The following is an 18,869-nucleotide window of genomic DNA, read 5'->3' as shown; positions in this document are numbered from 1 at the left end:
ATTTCTTCCAAACCCAAGAGCAGGTGGACACCGATATAGTGGATCTTGTGGACCCTCCACGAGCTGCTCCGGACCTACCTCACCCGAGAGGAGTTACCTCAGACCGAGCCTCCGCACTCCAATGTGCCCGACACCCCCAGCCCCCGGCCGTCGGCAACAATCAGCTACAAATCCAAGACATGCTCCACCGCCATCGAGCTACCTTTCCACATGACATAGCTGAGGGACACCTCTCAGCCACACTCATTAGCCCCATGCTTGATATTTTGGAGAGTAGTATACCATCTACTCGGAGCTGATGGAGCTCTCATGTTTTGATGTTTTTAGTATTCCATGATGAGTTTCCATGGACAGTTTTGTATCACCCCAGTGAGATAGCTATGTGTATGTTTTCTTTCTATTGTATTTTCCATTCCATGATGAGATATGCCATGGACATTATTGTATCACTTTGGTCTCATAGGCCCATTGGGTCTTTAGTAGACACTTAATATATCTTTCTTTTCCCTCCTCTATTTCCTTGAGAGCTTCTAATTAGGGACTAGGATTTAGCCCCTTTTCGCATGCGTGGCTCCCCTGCCAATCAGGATAAGCGACCTAGCCCTTGCACATGCATCAAACCCCTCAAACTCGCTCTCCATGGAATCCCCCAAGCACGAACGCGGGTTCCTAGCGACTTGCCATAACCCCGCATCCTCCTTTGGCTTCTGACCTCGCATGCTGGCCAGTCGCCTTGGATGCAATGTTCGCTAACTTGTCATATCTAGTTTATCACCTTTCACCTTGGTACAATTACCCTTGTGATTGTGTGAAGTTTTACTGTGAGTATCATAGTCTCTCCCCCTTTCTAGAAATCATCGTCTCAATGATACATGTAGGAAAGTGCTAAAGTAAGGAACTAGCTAGATCCCATGTAGTTTCTGTCAATGGCAGACCCTTCTATGCAACTAGATACTCTTGGAGAATGCGATTTCTAAGCCTACGATCTAGTATACGATCTGGGGCATGGTCTATAGTCTCTTGCTCTTGCAAAGAAACAATACCATCAATTAAATTGTCGGTGTCATGTAAATATTGCTTTAGCTTACTAACATGAAAAACTGAGTGGACACGACAACCATTGGGTAAGTCCAATCTGTAAGGTACATCACTGATCTTTTTTAAGATTTTCCATCGTCCACAGTATCTCGGTGAGAGCTTTGGACACTTTCCTATTCTCAAGGAAGTAGATTTAGGTGGGATGAGTACCTCATCCCCCTCCTTAAAAGACCTTAAAAGATCTCTTCTTATCTGCATAATGTTTGGCTCTATCCGCTGCTCTCCGGATTTTTCCTTGAGCCAGTTGCAGCATGTGTCGCATTCTCTCTAAAAATTCAGTCGCACTTGGGCATTTGGTGGGAATACCAATCGTACTTGGACTAATTGATGTAAACCTATAATTCATCTCAAAAGAAGAGAAACATGTGACCTTATGAGGTCGATTGTTGTAGGCAAATTCAAGGAGTGGCAAGAACTTCTCCCAATCCGTTTGCCTCTCTGCCCTAAGCATATCTTCCAATATCTGATTAACTCTCTCAGTTTGACCATCGGTCTCTGTAGTATGATCTCCACTACTCATACAAAGAGTAATTCCAAGCTGCTTGTTAAAGATATGCTGCCGAAATAGCCCAGTTTACTTGAATCCCTATAAGATATAATCGACTCTTGTAGTCCATGCAGCCTAAAAATATGTTGCAGAAATAACTCAGCCACCTAAGGCACATGCAGAGTCTCGGCTGTGGAAATGAATTATGCCATTTTAGACAAGTGGTCAACTACCATAATATGCCATCCTTCCCTAATTGGGTCCTAGGAAGGCCAACTAAAAAATCCATGGATATACTTTGCCATTGCCTTTGCGGAACTTGCAAGGGGCAAAGTAATCCAAGTGGTCGAACTCTTTCAGGTTTATTTACCTCACACTTAAAACAATGAGTAATGTATTTGTGGACGTCTCTTCAGAGATTTGGCCACCAAAATGTTCTCTTAATTAACTGTACAATCTTATCTATCCCAGGATGTCTTGCTGAAGGACTATCATGGCTCTCTTTTAGAATGTCAAGCCTCCATGCAAGCTGCCCTAGCCCTGTGAAAACTAGCCTCATGCAAAAACGTGAGAGAGAAGAAGAAGAGCTCAAAAATAGCTAAAACAAACCTAGCTTGGCATACCATGTTTAACCACCCAACCATTATATATACCACTGACCCCGGGCATCCATTGTTTATCTTACCGGCCACACACATACTCACGTGCCCCCTGTGTCCCCACTAGTACCCCCATGCTACACATCACTAGGTCTTTGGCCTACAACCATCAGCCACGAATGTTACCCGTTCACACTTATTAATATAAGCGATGATGTGCAATAGTATGCTATCATTGGTTTTTCCACGCAGCACCCGCTGATGATGTGCAATAGTATGCCGTCATTGGTTTTTCCCATGCATTACTGGCATGTAAATCCCGTCTATCAATGTGTACACGTTCCACATGTTGCCACATGTAAGGGTCGTAACGTTCTTTCCCCCTTTTAGCAATCATCGTCCTCCATGACAAACTAAGGATAACGCTTACAAAACTGAAACTTCGTTTCCCAAGTTGTGCATCTATCAAGGGATGTCCTTTCCATTTTACAAGGAACTCCTGAAGAATACGATTTTGCAATCGTCTTTCTCTTCGTTCCGAGATTTGTTCTGGTCCATGATCTTCTTGATGAGGTTTCCGCAAAGCAATCATACCATCAACTAAATTATCATCGTCATAAGGATAACGCTTCAATCGACTAATATGAAATACTGGGTGGACACGACAGTCTTGTGGTAAGTCTAACTTATAAGCCACATCTCCGACTTGTTTCAAAATCATCCATAGCCCACAATATATAGGCGACAACTTAGTAGATTTACCCACATGAAGTGTCTCGATTCCGAGGGACAAGTAGAAACACTTTCTTCCCCTCTTTAAAAGAACGGGCTATTCGCTTGGGATTAGTATACTTAACTGCTCGATCCATAGCCCGATAGATAAAATCTCGAGCTCTAGCTAAATTTAACTATATCTGAGATAGAAATTCAGCTACATTGGGTGTCTTATGAGGTAATCCAACTGTACCTGGCATCAATTGTACACTGTTTCTTTGGATATTTGGGAAAGTAAAGTATTCAATTCCATTAAGAGCGAATTTCAGGATGTATTTCCTGATGAGTTATCTCACGGATTACCTCCTAAACGAGAGGTGGACCATAAAATTGAGCTAGTGCCAGGTGCAGAACCCGTTAGTATTCCTCTATATCAGGACTGAGGAAGACGAGGTAGCAAAGCAACTAGCTGAACACTTGAGGATGGGTCAAACTAGACTAAGTAAGTCTCCTTGAGGTGCACCAATTCTCCTGGTTAAGAAAAAAGATCAAGATACTTGGCAGATGTGTATTAATTACAAACGTCTTAACAAGATTACAATTAAGAGAACAAATACCCATTGTCTAGATCAGATGATCTTATTGATAGGTTTCAAGGAGCTAAGTATTTCACAAAGCTTGATTTGTGAACCGTTTATCATCAGATCCGTATTACAGAGGAAGATGTTCCTAAAATTGCTTTTAGAACACGTTATAGCCATTATGAATTCTTAGTGTTACCCTTTGGTCTCACTAATGCATCAACAACTTTCCAACAGATGATGAATGATATATTTCAAGATCTGTTAGGAAAATACGTCGTGGTTTTCTTAGATGATATTTTGATAAATAGTAAAACTTTGGCTAAGCATGAGGATCATCTTAAAGAGGTTCTAGGAAGGCTCAGGAAGGAGAAACTGTATTGTAAATTATCTAAGTGTGATTTCTTTAAGAAGGAATTTTTATATTTAGGTCATAAGATCTCTCTCGAGATGGCTTAAGTATAGATTGGATCAGATCCAAAAGGTTTTGGAATGGCCAGTTCCGCATACGGTCAAACAGTTAAGATCTTTCTTAGGTTTTGTGGTATTTCTTCGAAAATCTGTCAAGGATTATTCGAAGTTAATAGTGCCTTTTACTAACCTTCTTAAGGGTAAAATTAAGTAGTCGAGTTCTCCGATTGAGTGCAATGAGAAGCTACAGGAAACTTTCGATACTTTGAAATATAAAGTTCAAGATGCTCTTGTGTTAGCCTTACCTAATCCTAGCAGACCTTACATTGTTGAGATTGACGCTACGGTATAAGTTACAACTTATAAGTTATAAGCATTCAAATTTCAAACTTCAATGTTTATTGAAATTTGAAACTAAATTCTAATACATTGCTTGTCACTTAATCATTGTACAATGTAGGTGAATGTGGATGCATTCAAGCTCCCAGGGGGCACTCTTGAGAGTGTTAACTGTTGGAAATAAGTGCACACTAGGTGTACTATTTCTCTAGTCTAGTTTCAGTCTTTGTGTCTTGAGTCTAGTGCCATGTGGCACCTCTACATTTATCCCATAAGTCAGTCTACTCAATCTTGTACTTCTCACCTATATATTGTAGGTGTCACATCAATGAAAGTATCAATCTTGTGTCTTGTCTACACTCATCTCAAGGTATGTCTATGGTTTGTGTTTCTTTCTAGTTATGCTCTCATTTTAGTTTCAGTTTCAGTTTTATCTCTGTCTCTCCCCCATTTTTCTACATGGTATCAGAGCTAGCCTTTCCTAGTTCCTTTCCTGCGCCATCTCCTTGCCATGGTTCCAGCTTGATGCTGGCCTGATTCTCTTCTACTTTGCCTCGTCGCTCGTTATCCTCTCCATCGTGCTCAAGTTCTGGCCGCCTATTTCCTGCCCCAAGTTGCACCATACTCTGTTCATTCCGCCCGCCATAAGCTGCCCCAGATCTGCGCCATTCTTCTCCTGATTGCTGCCCGCCATTCCACTCAGAAATCAGTGCACCATTTCATCCTTCTTTGCCTCGCATTCTGCCCGCCATTCCACTCAGGAATCTGCCCGTCATTCCACTCAGGAATCTGCCCGCCATTTCCTGTGTTGTTGCCCGAAATCTACCTTTAAAAAAAAAAAAAAAAACTGAGTGTCATTCTACATCAGCTTGCCGTCAGTTTTGGGCCTCATCTCATGGCATCCTCAGGGCGATTTCAGTCAGCTTGTCATCGCCTTCATTTGCTGCTCCAGCTTGCAACTCCAGATCTGCGCCAACAACTGCCCGTCTTCTCCTTCTTGCTGCTGCGGGGGTTCATCATGGTGCTGCCGCCTCTCTACTTGAGCTTACCGGCCTGTCCTCTAGTACTGCACATGCAGCAGCTACCCCCGCACTCTCTTCTTCATCAACATGTCTTCTCAAGTCGTGGACCTCCTGGACATTCAACTCATGCAACAACTCGTCATTTTTGGATCTCTGGTCTTCTCGACATCAGCTCGACACCTCCTTTTGTGAAGGTAAACTCCAATGCTGATTTTGGACCTGATTTGCAACATCTGTGCAAAAGGCATTTTCCCCTTTGTTATTTCCCATTTCCTCTTCATCTTCACATGTGGGTTGGCTGTCCATTGGACCAGCCAGACCTGCAGCAGCAAATTTAAAGCAAAAATCACGTGTATGCTGTGTTCTATTTTCAGTCTACTCTCTATCTCTTGAAAAATAAAAATCTCAGTTCTGAATTTCATTTACTTCTCTATCTTGTACGGGACTAGACACTGCCAAATCTGGTAAGACCTTCCCATCTCTCTCATAATTATCTATGTTTTTCATGCTATCTACCACCATTGATCACCAATGATGTAGATCATGGGGTAATATCATGTCTATTTGTCTACATGGACTTATCTTTGTCCCTATCCAAGAGGCACCCCTGCATTACCCACTCTAGCAGGAGGATTGGCCTTGAGGAGGGATTATCTATCAAGGTCCATCTCTCTGTCTATCTACAATCAGTCAGTCTCTCTGTCTATGTGTCTATCTTGTGTGATCTTACAGTCACATGTCTCTGACACTCTGTCTATCAGTCTATATGCCTCTCTTTTGTGGATTAGCTACCCATATTCTCTTGGCATTTTTCTGTCTATGTCCCCATTTATCTTCTATCTGTCAGTCTCTCTCATGTCTATCTGACATTCTCTCTCTCTGTGGGACCACTCTACTGGCTGATTGTCACTCTCTCTGTCTATCTATGATCCACTCTTGTCCCTACCCTTGTGGACCCATATGAGGATATCACTTGAGGAGGGGTGTCTCAGGATCTTTTGTCTCTCATGTCTTGTCTCTCAGTCTATCAGTCTTTATGTCTGTCTTCTAGTCTTGTCCATCTTGTCTTCTAGCTTGTCTCTCAGTCCTTGTCTAGTCTCTCTGTCTTGGTCTTATCTTTTGTCTTGTCTTTTGTCTTCCTCCTAGTGTCCACTTAAGGAGGGTGTTGGAAATAAGTGCACACTAGGTGTACTATTTCTCTAGTCTAGTTTCAGTCTTTGTGTCTTGAGTCTAGTGCCATGTGGCACCTCTACATTTATCCCATAAGTCAGTCTACTCAATCTTGTACTTCTCACCTATATATTGTAGGTGTCACATCAATGAAAGTATCAATCTTGTGTCTTGTCTACACTCATCTCAAGGTATGTCTATGGTTTGTGTTTCTTTCTAGTTATGCTCTCATTTCAGTTTCAGTTTCAGTTTTATCTCTGTCTCTCCCCCATTTTTCTACATTAACAAAGTGCAAGATGAGGAGGAGGAGAGGATCTATGCAGAGATCTATCGAGCTCGAGTCGTTTGATCGATGACCTACTCGCACTCGTCGTGGGCATGGAGGTAGTGGCAGATGAGTGCAAGTAGGAAGCCGTGGATGCACGATTCGTGGTGCTTCCAGGGACATAGTGCATACCTATCTGCGGGGCGTGGTTTGGGTAGCTCCACACCTGCTCTTGCAGATGAGGATGCTCCCTTTGGCTTCTCACATGAGCTTAGAAAGACCAAGTTCGATGATGAGGGCAACCTTCTTAGCGATGGCAACTTCGGCGAGGCCACTAATGTGTCCTCTTCTCATGAGGATGATTTCAGCGTGAGCTCTGATAGTGATGTATTTGTCTAGTCTCTCCTTGGGCCTTGGCTCTCTTTTTGTACTCACTTTTTTGTACTTGCACCTAGCGCACATGATCGCATCGCACCTCTATGCTTTATGTACTTTTGTTTGTCACTTCAAACTTGTTTTTGATGAAATTTTGGTTTGAAACAACTTCTCTAAACTCTACCCTTCCGAATTGAAAATGTCTATGTTTGTAGGTGTTCTTTAATAAACAAACTGTATTTTATTGTACGGTATCATAAATTTTCATATAGTACCGAAAATTCCTGTGCGGTTTCGTATTTTCGTACCGTGACAACTATGGTTTTTACCCACAAAGACAACAATTAAAGCGTCGGGATTGGCTTCCCAATTTGTCGAGCAACTATTTAGATTGTATGGTATATCTTCTGATATTGTGAGCGATTGGGACTCCTAAGTTCACGGCTCATTTTTTGCAGGAAGTTTTCAAGAAATTGGAAACTACTTTGAGTACGAGTTCCTCTCATCATCCACAGTCTAATCGGCAAACAAAGCATGTAAATCAGATTGTAGAGGATACGCTTCGTGCATATATCTCTGGAAAACCATCAGGTTGGAAAAAATATCTTCCAATGATGGAATTTGCCTATAACAGTTCTAAGCATACGACTACTGGTTATAGTCTGTTCATGCTTATGTATGGTATCAACCCAGGGCACCTGTTGATGTCGGTCTTAAGGACATTGATCTTGATACATCGAGAGACTTCTTGCGAGATATGCACGAAATGCTGACCTAAGCTCAAGATTCTATCACGAGTACTCAAGATAGAGCACGGTTTTATGCTGATAGGGGACGCTCGTCTCGGTCTTTGAAGCCAGGGACGTTGGCGGGAGCACACACAAGAGAAGCAAACCCTAATCCATATCCATCAATCATAAAGAAGGAGAGAAGCCATAGTCATCATCTCTCTCACACACACAAAGGAGAACACAACATAGTGTTATGTCCACACTACAAAGTAAACCTAATGTAATGTCCACACCACACATGACTAGCTGGACGCGGTCATAAACACACCACACGATATCTATCTACCATACTGTCACTCTGTCAGCACCCATGTGCTATCCTCCAGCTGTATACGAGCTTGACATTTCAACACTCCCCCTCAAGCTCGACATGTCCATCTCTAGGACTCCCAATCTAGTACGGAAATACTCGAACTTATCCTTACCAAGTGCTTTGGTAAAGATATCTGCAACTTGCTCATCTGTCTGTACATATGTCAAATCAACATGCCCATCTAGCACTTTCTCTCTGATGAAATGATAGTGGACCTCAATATGTTTGGTCCTGGCATGATAAACTGGGTTGCTAGCAAGCTGAATACTACTCATGTTGTCACAATGAATGACAACTCTCATATCACTCTGTAACCTGACATCATCTAGCAACTTCTTCAACCACATAGCCTCACATGCAGCTATGGCTGCTCCACGATACTCTGCCTCTGTGGTAGATAAAGCAACTGTAGGTTGCTTTTTACTGCTCCAACTCACAGCTCCACTACCAAGGCTGAAAACATAGCCACTGGTAGACCTCCTGTCATATGCACTACTGGCCTATCTGCATCTGTATATCCATAGACATGCATGTCTTTTCCTGCCTCATAGAAAAGACCATAATGCACGGTAGTTTTGACGTATCTCAGAATACTTCTCACAGCATCCAAGTGAGGTTTACGAGGACTCTGCATAAACTGACTTACCAAACCAACTGCATAGCTGAGATCTGGCCTCGTAATGGTCATGTAGATAAGGCTACCAACCATTTTTCTGTACATGGTGATATCATCAAGCTCATCACCCAAATCAGCCCTAAGCTTCATGTTTTGCTCTAATGGTATCAACATTGGTTTGCATGCTGTCATACCATACTTTGCCAGCATGTCAAGTTTGCACCAGCCATATACCCTTGCTTGTTCTAATCACCTCAATGCCAAGAAAGAACCTTAAATCACCAAGGTCTTTCATATCAAACTCTTTGCATAAAGAGGTCTTAACCTCATCAATGCCTTTCCCACAATCACCTGTGATAATCAAATCATCAACATAAATGACTATCATCACGATACCATCATGTGTCTTCTTCACATAAAGTGAAGAGTCTGCATTTCCAACCACAAATCCAATACTGACAAGATATCTGCTGATCTTGTCACTCCAAGCACGAGGTGCTTGCTTCAAACCATATATTGCTTTCTTTAACCTGCAAACAAAAGTAGGATATTCTGGATGTACATATCCTTCTGGCTGTTCCATGTACACCTCTTCTTGTAGTTCACCATTCAAGAAAGCAATTTTTACATCCATTTGATGTAAAGCCCAACCTTTTTGTGCTGCTAGTGCAATGATAGACCTCACTGTAGCCATATTAGCCACTAGGCTGAAAGTTTCATCATAATCAAGACCATAAGTTTGTGCATATCCTTTAGCAACCAGCCTTGCCTTATGTCTCTCTAGGCTACCATCTGACTTGCACTTTACCTTATACACCCATTTGCAACCAATTGCATTCTTTCCTTGCGGTAACTCAGCCAATTCCCATGTATCATTTTTGTCCAAAGCATCCATCTCTTCATTCATGGCTTTCTCCCATACATGCTCTCCAATAGCCTCTGTATAGCATGTAGGTTCCACATGCTTCACCATAGATGTCATGTATGCATAGTGCATAGCAAAATCTCGATATGTCAATCTTTCAACTGGATATCTGACTCTCTGGGATCTCCGCAATGCATGCGGGTCACTCTGTACACCTGTAACTCTAGCATGTGGTGGCACATATCTGTCCTGCCTAGCACCAGGTGTGCGTAAAACAGGTATACCGAGCTCCTCATCCAAACTCTCTGAACTAGATGACTCATAACCTGTGATTCCAATTCCTTCGACCTTCTTCTTTCCTTTATTCATAGCACTACTCCCAGTGCTCACACTCTCATGCCTCAAACGTCTTGACCATGGACGTACACTGCTACTCTCAGCTTCTGCTGCTGGCCCAGACATAGTAGTTGAACTAGAACTTGCTTGTGGCAAGTTCACAGGCACATCTGCCTCAAGTGACTCAATGACTCCCTCATCTTTTGCTTTGTACCAACTAGCAAGCTCATCAAACACTACATCTCGTGAGATGACCACTTGTCTAGTTTGAGGGTTATAACATTTGTATGCCTTTCGATCCTGTGCATATCCAACAAATACACATTTCTCTGCCTTAGGATCCAACTTCCTTCTTCTTTCGTCAGGCACATGGACATAAGCTACGCATCCAAAGACTTTGAGATGTCCAATGTCTGGCCTGTAACCTGTAAGCCGCATCTCTGGCGTGCTTTCATGAATGGTTGCTGTAGGTGTTTTGTTCAGAATATACACTGCAGTAGCACATGCTTCTGCCCAGTAGTAATCTGGCATGCTCTTTTCATTAAGCATTGTCCTTGCCACTTCACATATGACTCTATTCTTTCTCTCAGCCACACCATTCTGTTGAGGTGTATACCTGCAAGTCAACTGTCTTCTTATTCCATGCTTCCTCAAGAAATGCTCAAAAGCTTTTGAGGTGTATTCACCACCTCCATCTGTTCTCAAACATTTAATCCAACAGCCATATTGCTTTTCTACAAGAGCTTTGAAATCCATGAACTTTTCCAACACTTCACTCTTCTCTCTCAGAAAGTATATCCATGTCATCCTGCTGAAATCATCTATAAATGTCACATAGTATAGACTGCCTTTGATAGATGTGTTTTGTGCAGGACTCCATACATCAGTGTACTATCTCAAGTGGCCTGTTACTCATATTTCCTTCTCTAGGAAACCTCAACCTTGCCAGCTTTCCAAACTGACAGGCTTCACAAACATGCATATGTCCATCATATTTGAATCTAGGAAATCCACTGACAATGCCTCTTGTTTGCATGTTCTTTAATCTCTGTATATTGACATGTCCAATCCTCTTGTGCCACATATCAATATCCTGCACAATCCCATTGCTCTTTGAAAACATGGCTGAGCTCAATTCTCGTATGCCTGCATCCAATTTGAACAACCTTCCTTCCTTCTTGCCCTTGGCAATCAATCTACAGCCATGCTTAAAGTCTTCCACAAAACAGCCATTCTCATTGAATCTTACTTGTAGTCCCTGCTCAACCATTTGGCCTACTGATTCCAAATTCTTTGTAATGGATGGTACATATAGCACTTCTGACATATTCTTCACATTTTCATCATGCATCCTCAAAGGCACACTGCCAACATGTGTTATAAGATGTTGAGTATCATCTCCTGTGACCACATAACCATTTGTACCCAATGGTTGCATCTTCTCAAACCACTCACCATGACATGTCATGTGGTTTGAGGCACCCGAATCCATATACCATGACTCATCTCCAGCATTTTGAGAATCCATTGTCTCCATAATGTGCTTCATTGCAAAAAGATGATTTGAACTCCCATCGTTGTTACTAGTAGATGCATAATTTCCATGTTGTGGTCTTCCATTCCTGACATCATTCTGCTTTTTGTAACAATCTTTTGCCATATGTCCAAGTTTGCCACAATAGTGACATTCATCCCATTCAAATTTTGTTGAGGACCTTGCCATCGTCCTCTACCACGAGCACCTGTTCCAACTCTCCCCCTATGGGATTGAAATCCACGACCTCCACGTGATCCAAATGATGACTGTGAATTCTGAAAATTCTGATTTGATTGTGGTTGAGTAGACCTGTCATTCCAACCACGTCCTCCACGGCCTCGAGGGTTAAATCTCCCCCTGCCTCGAGAGCCTCTAGATGAGTAAAAAGCCTGATTCCTTGCATGCTCATCATTGCTCGACGAGGATGCACCACCTGTAAGACTCATACCACCAAGTCCAAGCTTCAATTCTTCCACAATGAGCAATGACACAAGCTCATTAAAGTCTGGCATTCCTCCCAATCTTATTGAGATGGAAGTGTCAAAAGATTTGTATTCTTTGCCTAAACCACGCAATGTGAGGGCAACCAAATCATCATCATCCATTGGGGCATGGATTGATGACAAGGAATCTGCATAAATCTTGATTTCCTGAACATACTCATGTATACTCCTATTCCTTTGTGTTACACTGTGAATCTGTTGCTTTAGTTGTATCTTCCTTGCACCAGTGTCTGTCTCATACATTCGGCACAATATATCCCATGCTTCTTTCGGTGTATCTGCATCTTGGATGTGAATAAGCAAGGCATCTGTTACACATATTGAAAAATAATGCAACACTTTCGAAGACCGCTCTACCCATTGCTTGTGAGCAACTAACTGAGCATTATTTGGTTGAGGAGGTAGGAATGGCTCCGGGTCTTCGTCCGACACGAGACTCCATAAACCTTTGCCTTTCAAAAAACTCTTCATTCGAAACTTCCACACTTGAAAGTTAGTTCTGTCAAGCTTCTCTCCAACAATTTGTATCGGACCATCTCCCATGTTTGCAAGGTAGTAGATGCACCCCTTTGATCACAATGTATGAAGTACCTGTAATGCTCCAAATCTCTCCAAATCACATCAAATGATTGCAATATATGTGCTTTTAGATCCCACAATGCTTCATCAACAATGTATACTCGATCAAGGTTGAAAACAAATGATACTTCTTCACAAAAAATTTTCTAGTTTTTTTTTCTCGCCAGAGAACCAGTCAAAGATCTTGCTCTAATTCCTTCAAATCTTGTTCAAATTTGATGTTTATGCATTCATTGGCTTCATAACACATTGCTCCAACATATCCTAGAAGGGTTTGATCAAATTCTTCAAGGTTAATGAGAACCACCAATTTTTGTAGCTCTCTGGTTTGCCTTTTTCTGCATATGTCAGGTACCACCTCTCACTAAAAATGCTCTATCTCCTTCAAATCTGATCCAAATTCAAAACTTTTTGAATCAAAAGTTTAGCAACTCATAGGACTCTACTTGTACCAAAGGAATTAGGCCAATTTGATATAGACAAGGATTAATGCCTTGATTAATAATGCTCTGTTTCTGGACAGAACTTCTGCAAACTTGCAAACCTCTGATAAATGACTTCAATGAGCTCCAAATACATCAAATGAGCTGCAACCAAGCTTCACAATGCCTTAGCAATACCTTTGCTCAACTCCTCAAGCTTTGAATGGCATCAAATGGAGTAGTAATGAGTGAATGGCATGAAATCTATTGAAATTGTCCAGAATTCTGCTCCAGAATGCGCCGCCTGCTCCTGAGGCTCTAGGAGAGAGGGGTTATCACCATTGAGTTGATAGATCTGTTAGTAATGACCTAATCTATCATGGGTATGAAGGGCAAGCTCCAATTTTGAGTAGAATTGCCACATTTGATCCTCCACAGGGCATATATTCTCTAGTTTGCAGGAGTAAAAAAAACTAGAATTTTTCTTTCATAAATCTCCTAAAATACATCAATGTTTCATGCAATGGTTTGCTCCAGTGTTGCTAATACATGTGCCCTTTCACAATACATGAGAACCTCTGTGTTTCCTTTGTATTTGCCCCAATACATTTGACAAAATACATTCCTTCACAAGCTTTCCATGAAAGCTTCAAAACCAGAAATTTTCTGCTTGCTTTGGTAACACCAATCTTGCCTGTTACTTGCTTTTTGTTACCTGCAATCCGCAGAGGGGGTCTTATAGCACTTACCCGTGGTCCTTAGCTTTCAGATCTGTATCCAAGGTGAGCTCCACAGCTTTCTTTTGCTCCACAGCTTCAATGGAAATCTTCACAGCTTCTTCTTCTTCTTCCCTCTTCTCTCACTCACTCTCACAACACAACTAATGAGCTCTAGGCTCTGATACCAAGATTTAAAACAGAAGCAGGAGGGAGCACACACAAGAGAAGCAAATCCTAATCCATATCCATCAATCATAAAGAAGGAGAGAAGCCATAGTCATCATCTCTCTCATACACACAAAGGAGAACACAACATAGTGTTATGTCCACACTACAAAGTAAACCTAATGTAATGTCCACACCACACATGACTAGCTGGACGCGGTCATAAACACACCACACGAAATCTATCTACCATACTGTCACTCTGTCAGCACCCATGTGCTATCCTCCAGCTGTATACGAGCTTGACATTTCAACAATTGGTTTATTTGAAAGTTCCTAAAGGTTCTTAGACTTTGTCAACAAGAAAGTGCTCAAAATTATCTCCTAGATATTGTGGTCCATTACGAGTTATACGTCCGATTAACACGGTTGCGTATGAGCTAAAACTACCTCCACATGTCAGAGTTCATCTAGTCTTCCATGTCAATAGACTGAAAGAAAAGCTGGGAGGTGAGGATAACATAGTTACTCCTCAAGAACTCGTTGAAGTCGAAGATTTGTCTTATGTTCCACATGAACGTGAAAAGGTACTTCGTAGTCGCTTAATCCCCGAGGTTAAAATTAAGTGGAAAGACAGAAAAATTGAGAATTCAACTTGGGAGTCAGTTAAGAACGTTCAGTGCAATTTTCCTTCTTTTCATTGCAAGAGGGCAATGTTTTGAGAGAGGGCAAGTATGTTATGTGCATATACTAGGAGGCTAACCAATCCTAGGCATGTGAGCATGGGAGCATGGGAACATGCTCTAGTGGGGCAACTGTTAGGTCTAACCTTGGGTTGAGGTTAGGGTCAGGTAACCAAGGGTCACACATAGGAATGGAGAGTCAAGAGTCACTTGAGGGCCCTCCTATATAATAGGGACATGGGGCACTCTCAAGGGATGTTCTCTTGTGTAGAGCATTGTGTCTACTCTCTTGCCATTTTATGCTAAAGCTATGTGCTCTTAGAGTGAAGTCATATCTCTTGGTGGTATGGGAGACTAAGGTAAGGTATGTGGTACTTCATCGTATTTATGTGTGCACCCTTGGGATCGGGGGTGGTTGGGTGGATGAGTATATACCTGGTTTATGCATGTTTATGCATAGTGATTAGCTAGAGAGATCTTTAGGGTTTTTACAAGGACCGACTCACAAACAATAACAAATTTGCCTAGACCGGTCTTTGACCACACTGTTTGAATAAATGGATCTGGTGCCTGTGCTTCCTTTACTTTGAAGCAATGCACTATCGAAAATCGAGAAACTCATGTTGTACATGATTCTCGAAAGAGCATCTGCGACCACATTGTCGTGCCCTTTTCTCTGCATTGAATTTCCATATGAAATACCTGCATAAGCTCAGCCCACATGGCTTGACAACCTCTCAAGTCAAGTTGAGTGCAAAAAATACTTAAGTGTATGATGATCAGTGTACACCGTAAACTGAGCACCATATAAATAATGCCTCCAAACTTTGGGGGCATGAATAATGGCATAGAGCTCTTGCTCATGTACTAACCATTTCCGTTGGGCTAAGGAGAGTTTCTTACTCTCAAAAGCTATAGGTCTACTTTCTTGGTTAAGCACATCTCCTATTGCGATGCTACTAGCATCGGTCTCTTAGTCAAAAGGTTTCTCAGGATCAACTATCTTAAGAACCAGAGCTGTTGAAATAGCTTGCCTCAACTTTTCAAAGCTATTTTGTTGCGTAGTAGTCCACTCGTAGGGGGTTTGGTCTTGCAACAAATCGGTCATAGATGTGGCACTTCCACCATGCCCTTCATGACAATGAAATCTGTATCAGCAAACTGGTACCCTCTTTGAGCCTCGTGAGCTAAAACTGCATCACGTACACTAGGGACCTTCTTGCCTACCGACATAGCAAGAATACGAGTAGGTTCATTTGGAGATGCATTTAATGACTCTGTATCAGTATGTAAAACCTCAAATTCATCATCCTCATACCCTGCATCTAATGGATTTACCACCATCTCGGAGGTAACTTTAGGCTTTTTCCTAGGACAATCCTTATATCGGTGGCGCCCAAGACAACCATAACATAAACCTTCTCACATGGCCTTCTCTTTTTGTTGTGGTGTTAAAAAGGATTTAGTGTAGGCTCTCTCAGCCATCAGTGACACCATGCGCTTTATCCCCACATAGGCCCTTGCATTTGTACCACCATTAAGGACTTCCTTGCCCTTAGATTGCACATTTGTTTTGGGAAGATACACCTAGGTCTGTTGCCTAGAAAATCGAGTCCAAGTGGCCTTAAACCTAGTCTGGGTAGGAAACCTCCTACCATCCTCTAAGACCAAAGCAAGTTCAATCGCTTCTTGCAAAGTAGAACATTTTTCTTTCCTCACTAATGGCCTTAGTGATTCTTCACCCTCCTTGGACGAACCTTGCAGAGGAACCCTTAGGTTTTCGGGGCATTCGATTCTCACCAATGTTTGCTGCAAACTTTTTCACTTGGAAACAAAAAGTCCGGAATATGCTCAGGTACTTTCAAAACTCTTTTCCGATACTTGTCTACATACTCCTAAACTGACATGTGCTTTTGCATCAAGAAAAACCATGCATCAAGCGCACGACTACACTCGTTGTTGGGAGATAAAAAACTATTTGTAAAAATAACTTTAAACTCTTCCCACATTGCGGGTTCAGCTTTGTCAGATATGATTTTTCTCCACCATTGATGTGCCACATCGAGGAGGTTATACATGGCTTGTTGAATCTTGATATCGTCATCTACAATACCATAGATTTTAAAGCATTGCTTCCACTTGGTCAACCACTACTCGTCGATGGCATCGGCCATACGAGTCATTAACGCGCCTGAGTATTTGGGAGGCTTAAGGTCTTTAAGTTGCCATTTCATTTGGCTAGTGGATGGTCCATCTAGCACAATCCTGGGTTCACTTGGCCCTGGTCAGTTTACATCAAATGAAATAACCTCTGGACTACCCTTAGCCGCTAGTAAAGTATGCATCTCTCGCATCAAGCAAGCTAAAGACCTTCTAACATATTTATGTGATCAATTACAGTCTCCAAAGATTCATTGGGCTCTTGCCCTTGATTTTCCTCGTTATCCATAGCTCTTTTTTTCTCTTTTTTTTGGATTTTCTATTTTGTTTGTTTTTCTTATCTTTTTCTTAAAAAGGCACTAATACAAAAGCTTTATATCTTACATAGTAAGGAAACGAAGCATTGGAAAGCATCAAACCCTTGCATACATCAGATATACATCAAACATAAGGTTCCAGTGCATCACATAAGGTGTCTTTCAAGGTGTTTTCAATGCATAGCCTCAAGTTTCTTCAAAATTTTGAGTAAAATCAGAAATTGCAGAGTATAACCAGGCATAAAACATGCATATTTACATCCCATACATCATATATGCATGCTCCCGAACATTATTTGCACCAATTCGAGCGTTCAAAGCATGGAAACTGCAGAAAAAGTAAGAAGTTGCATATCTTGCACCGGAGGGGCTGTGGAGACTAGCGATCCTACATGCGCGCACTTGAGGTTGTAGTTTAGGGTATAAAGGGAAAATTGTGACCACATATTCTCACAAGGAGGAGTGAGTTGTGCTCTCTCTCCTCTCCCCACTGAGGCGCGTGCACTGCCGGACGTGGCGGCCGGGCCTGCTGTGTCGAGTGTGCTGTTGAGGTCGCCGTACAATCTAGCTCGGATACCAAATGTAACACCCCTTTTTTTGGAAGGCGGTGTGACTCGAAAAATCTAGTGAGGTGAAGACCGAAAAAAAGAAAAGTTCCTTGGCAGGTTTACTCCGCTTCTGTATTCCCTTGAGAGCTTCTAATTGGGGACTAGCCCCTTTTCGCACGTGTGGCTCCCCTGCTAATCGGGATAAGCGATCTAGCCCTTGCGCACGTGTCAAACCCCTCAGACTCGCTCTCCACATAATCCCCTGAGCACGAACATGGGTTCTGACTTGCCATAACCGCGCATCCTCCTCTGGCTTCTGACCTCGCATATGCTGGCTAGTCACACTTGGTCGCCTCGGATACGTTCGCTAACTTGTCGTATCTAGTTTATCGTTTTCCACATACCCTTTTGATTGCGTGAAGTTTTACTGTGAGTATCACAGAGGTCAAGGACGGAGGTGAGGTGGAAAGGGTGGAGACCACTGCTCTCAAGGAAGGAGGTGAGGTGGAGAGGATGGAGACTGCTACAGGCGAGGATTGAGGCGAGGTGGAGAGGGTGGAGACTGCTGATGGCGAGGATTGTGCACGGACGGAGGATGCCACGCCACTGATAGTGGAAGAGGGCATGACTGTAGGGGTGGTGGGAGGGCTAGTGGGTCAGCGGGATGAGGCTTGGACATCCTTTTGCAACCAAGGGCGGATGTGGGACGCCATGGGGGCTGAATGGAAAGGCCTCTGTGTTATATACAAGAAAGCAGTAATACAACTGAAATTCAAGTATAATGTGTGGCTGAGCATGAAGACATCAAATCACAGCCCTGTGACCTACTGTACACTCCTGGCTGGCACTTCGCCTACAGCAAAACGCTCTAGGAAGTCCAACACTGAGGAAAGCATATGAATATGACGATTTGGCTACCCATGTATACATATGCACCAATGCTCCCAGCCAGTAGTAGTGCTATTGGCCACCTCTACCGCCTGCTATCTACTATCGGGTTGTGCCCTGCATACTTGTAGGTGTCACAAATGGGTTCTTTTCATAGTACAATACCCCTATCTCAGCTTTGGCTTTAGGTGCTATCAATGATGAAGTTCATTTTCCATCTCCCTTCTATTGCAAAGTGGCTCCTTTATGTTCAAAATTCTATACATTTCTGCTCTTAAATGTAAATTAAGTTTTCTTTTTATTCAAACATAATCAAAGCTTCATCATAGCATTTTTTAACACAAAGGAAAAGCATCCTAGAACTGT

At 42.3% G+C, this 18,869-nt stretch overlaps 1 protein-coding gene across 3 annotated transcripts in view; it reads right to left on the bottom strand.

Moving 5' to 3' along the window:
* LOC147610876 (phospholipase D beta 2-like) overlaps positions 1-18,869 on the bottom strand; it is a 124,779-nt gene that overhangs the window by 27,189 nt on the left and 78,721 nt on the right. The gene's annotated exons all lie outside the window — the stretch shown is intronic.

This window comes from Cibotium barometz, chromosome 48, assembly GCF_041138505.1.
Source record: "Cibotium barometz isolate CiBa-2024 chromosome 48, ASM4113850v1, whole genome shotgun sequence".
NCBI classification, from domain to species: Eukaryota; Viridiplantae; Streptophyta; class Polypodiopsida; order Cyatheales; family Cibotiaceae; genus Cibotium; species Cibotium barometz.
This window is presented reverse-complemented; position numbering and strand designations above follow the sequence as displayed.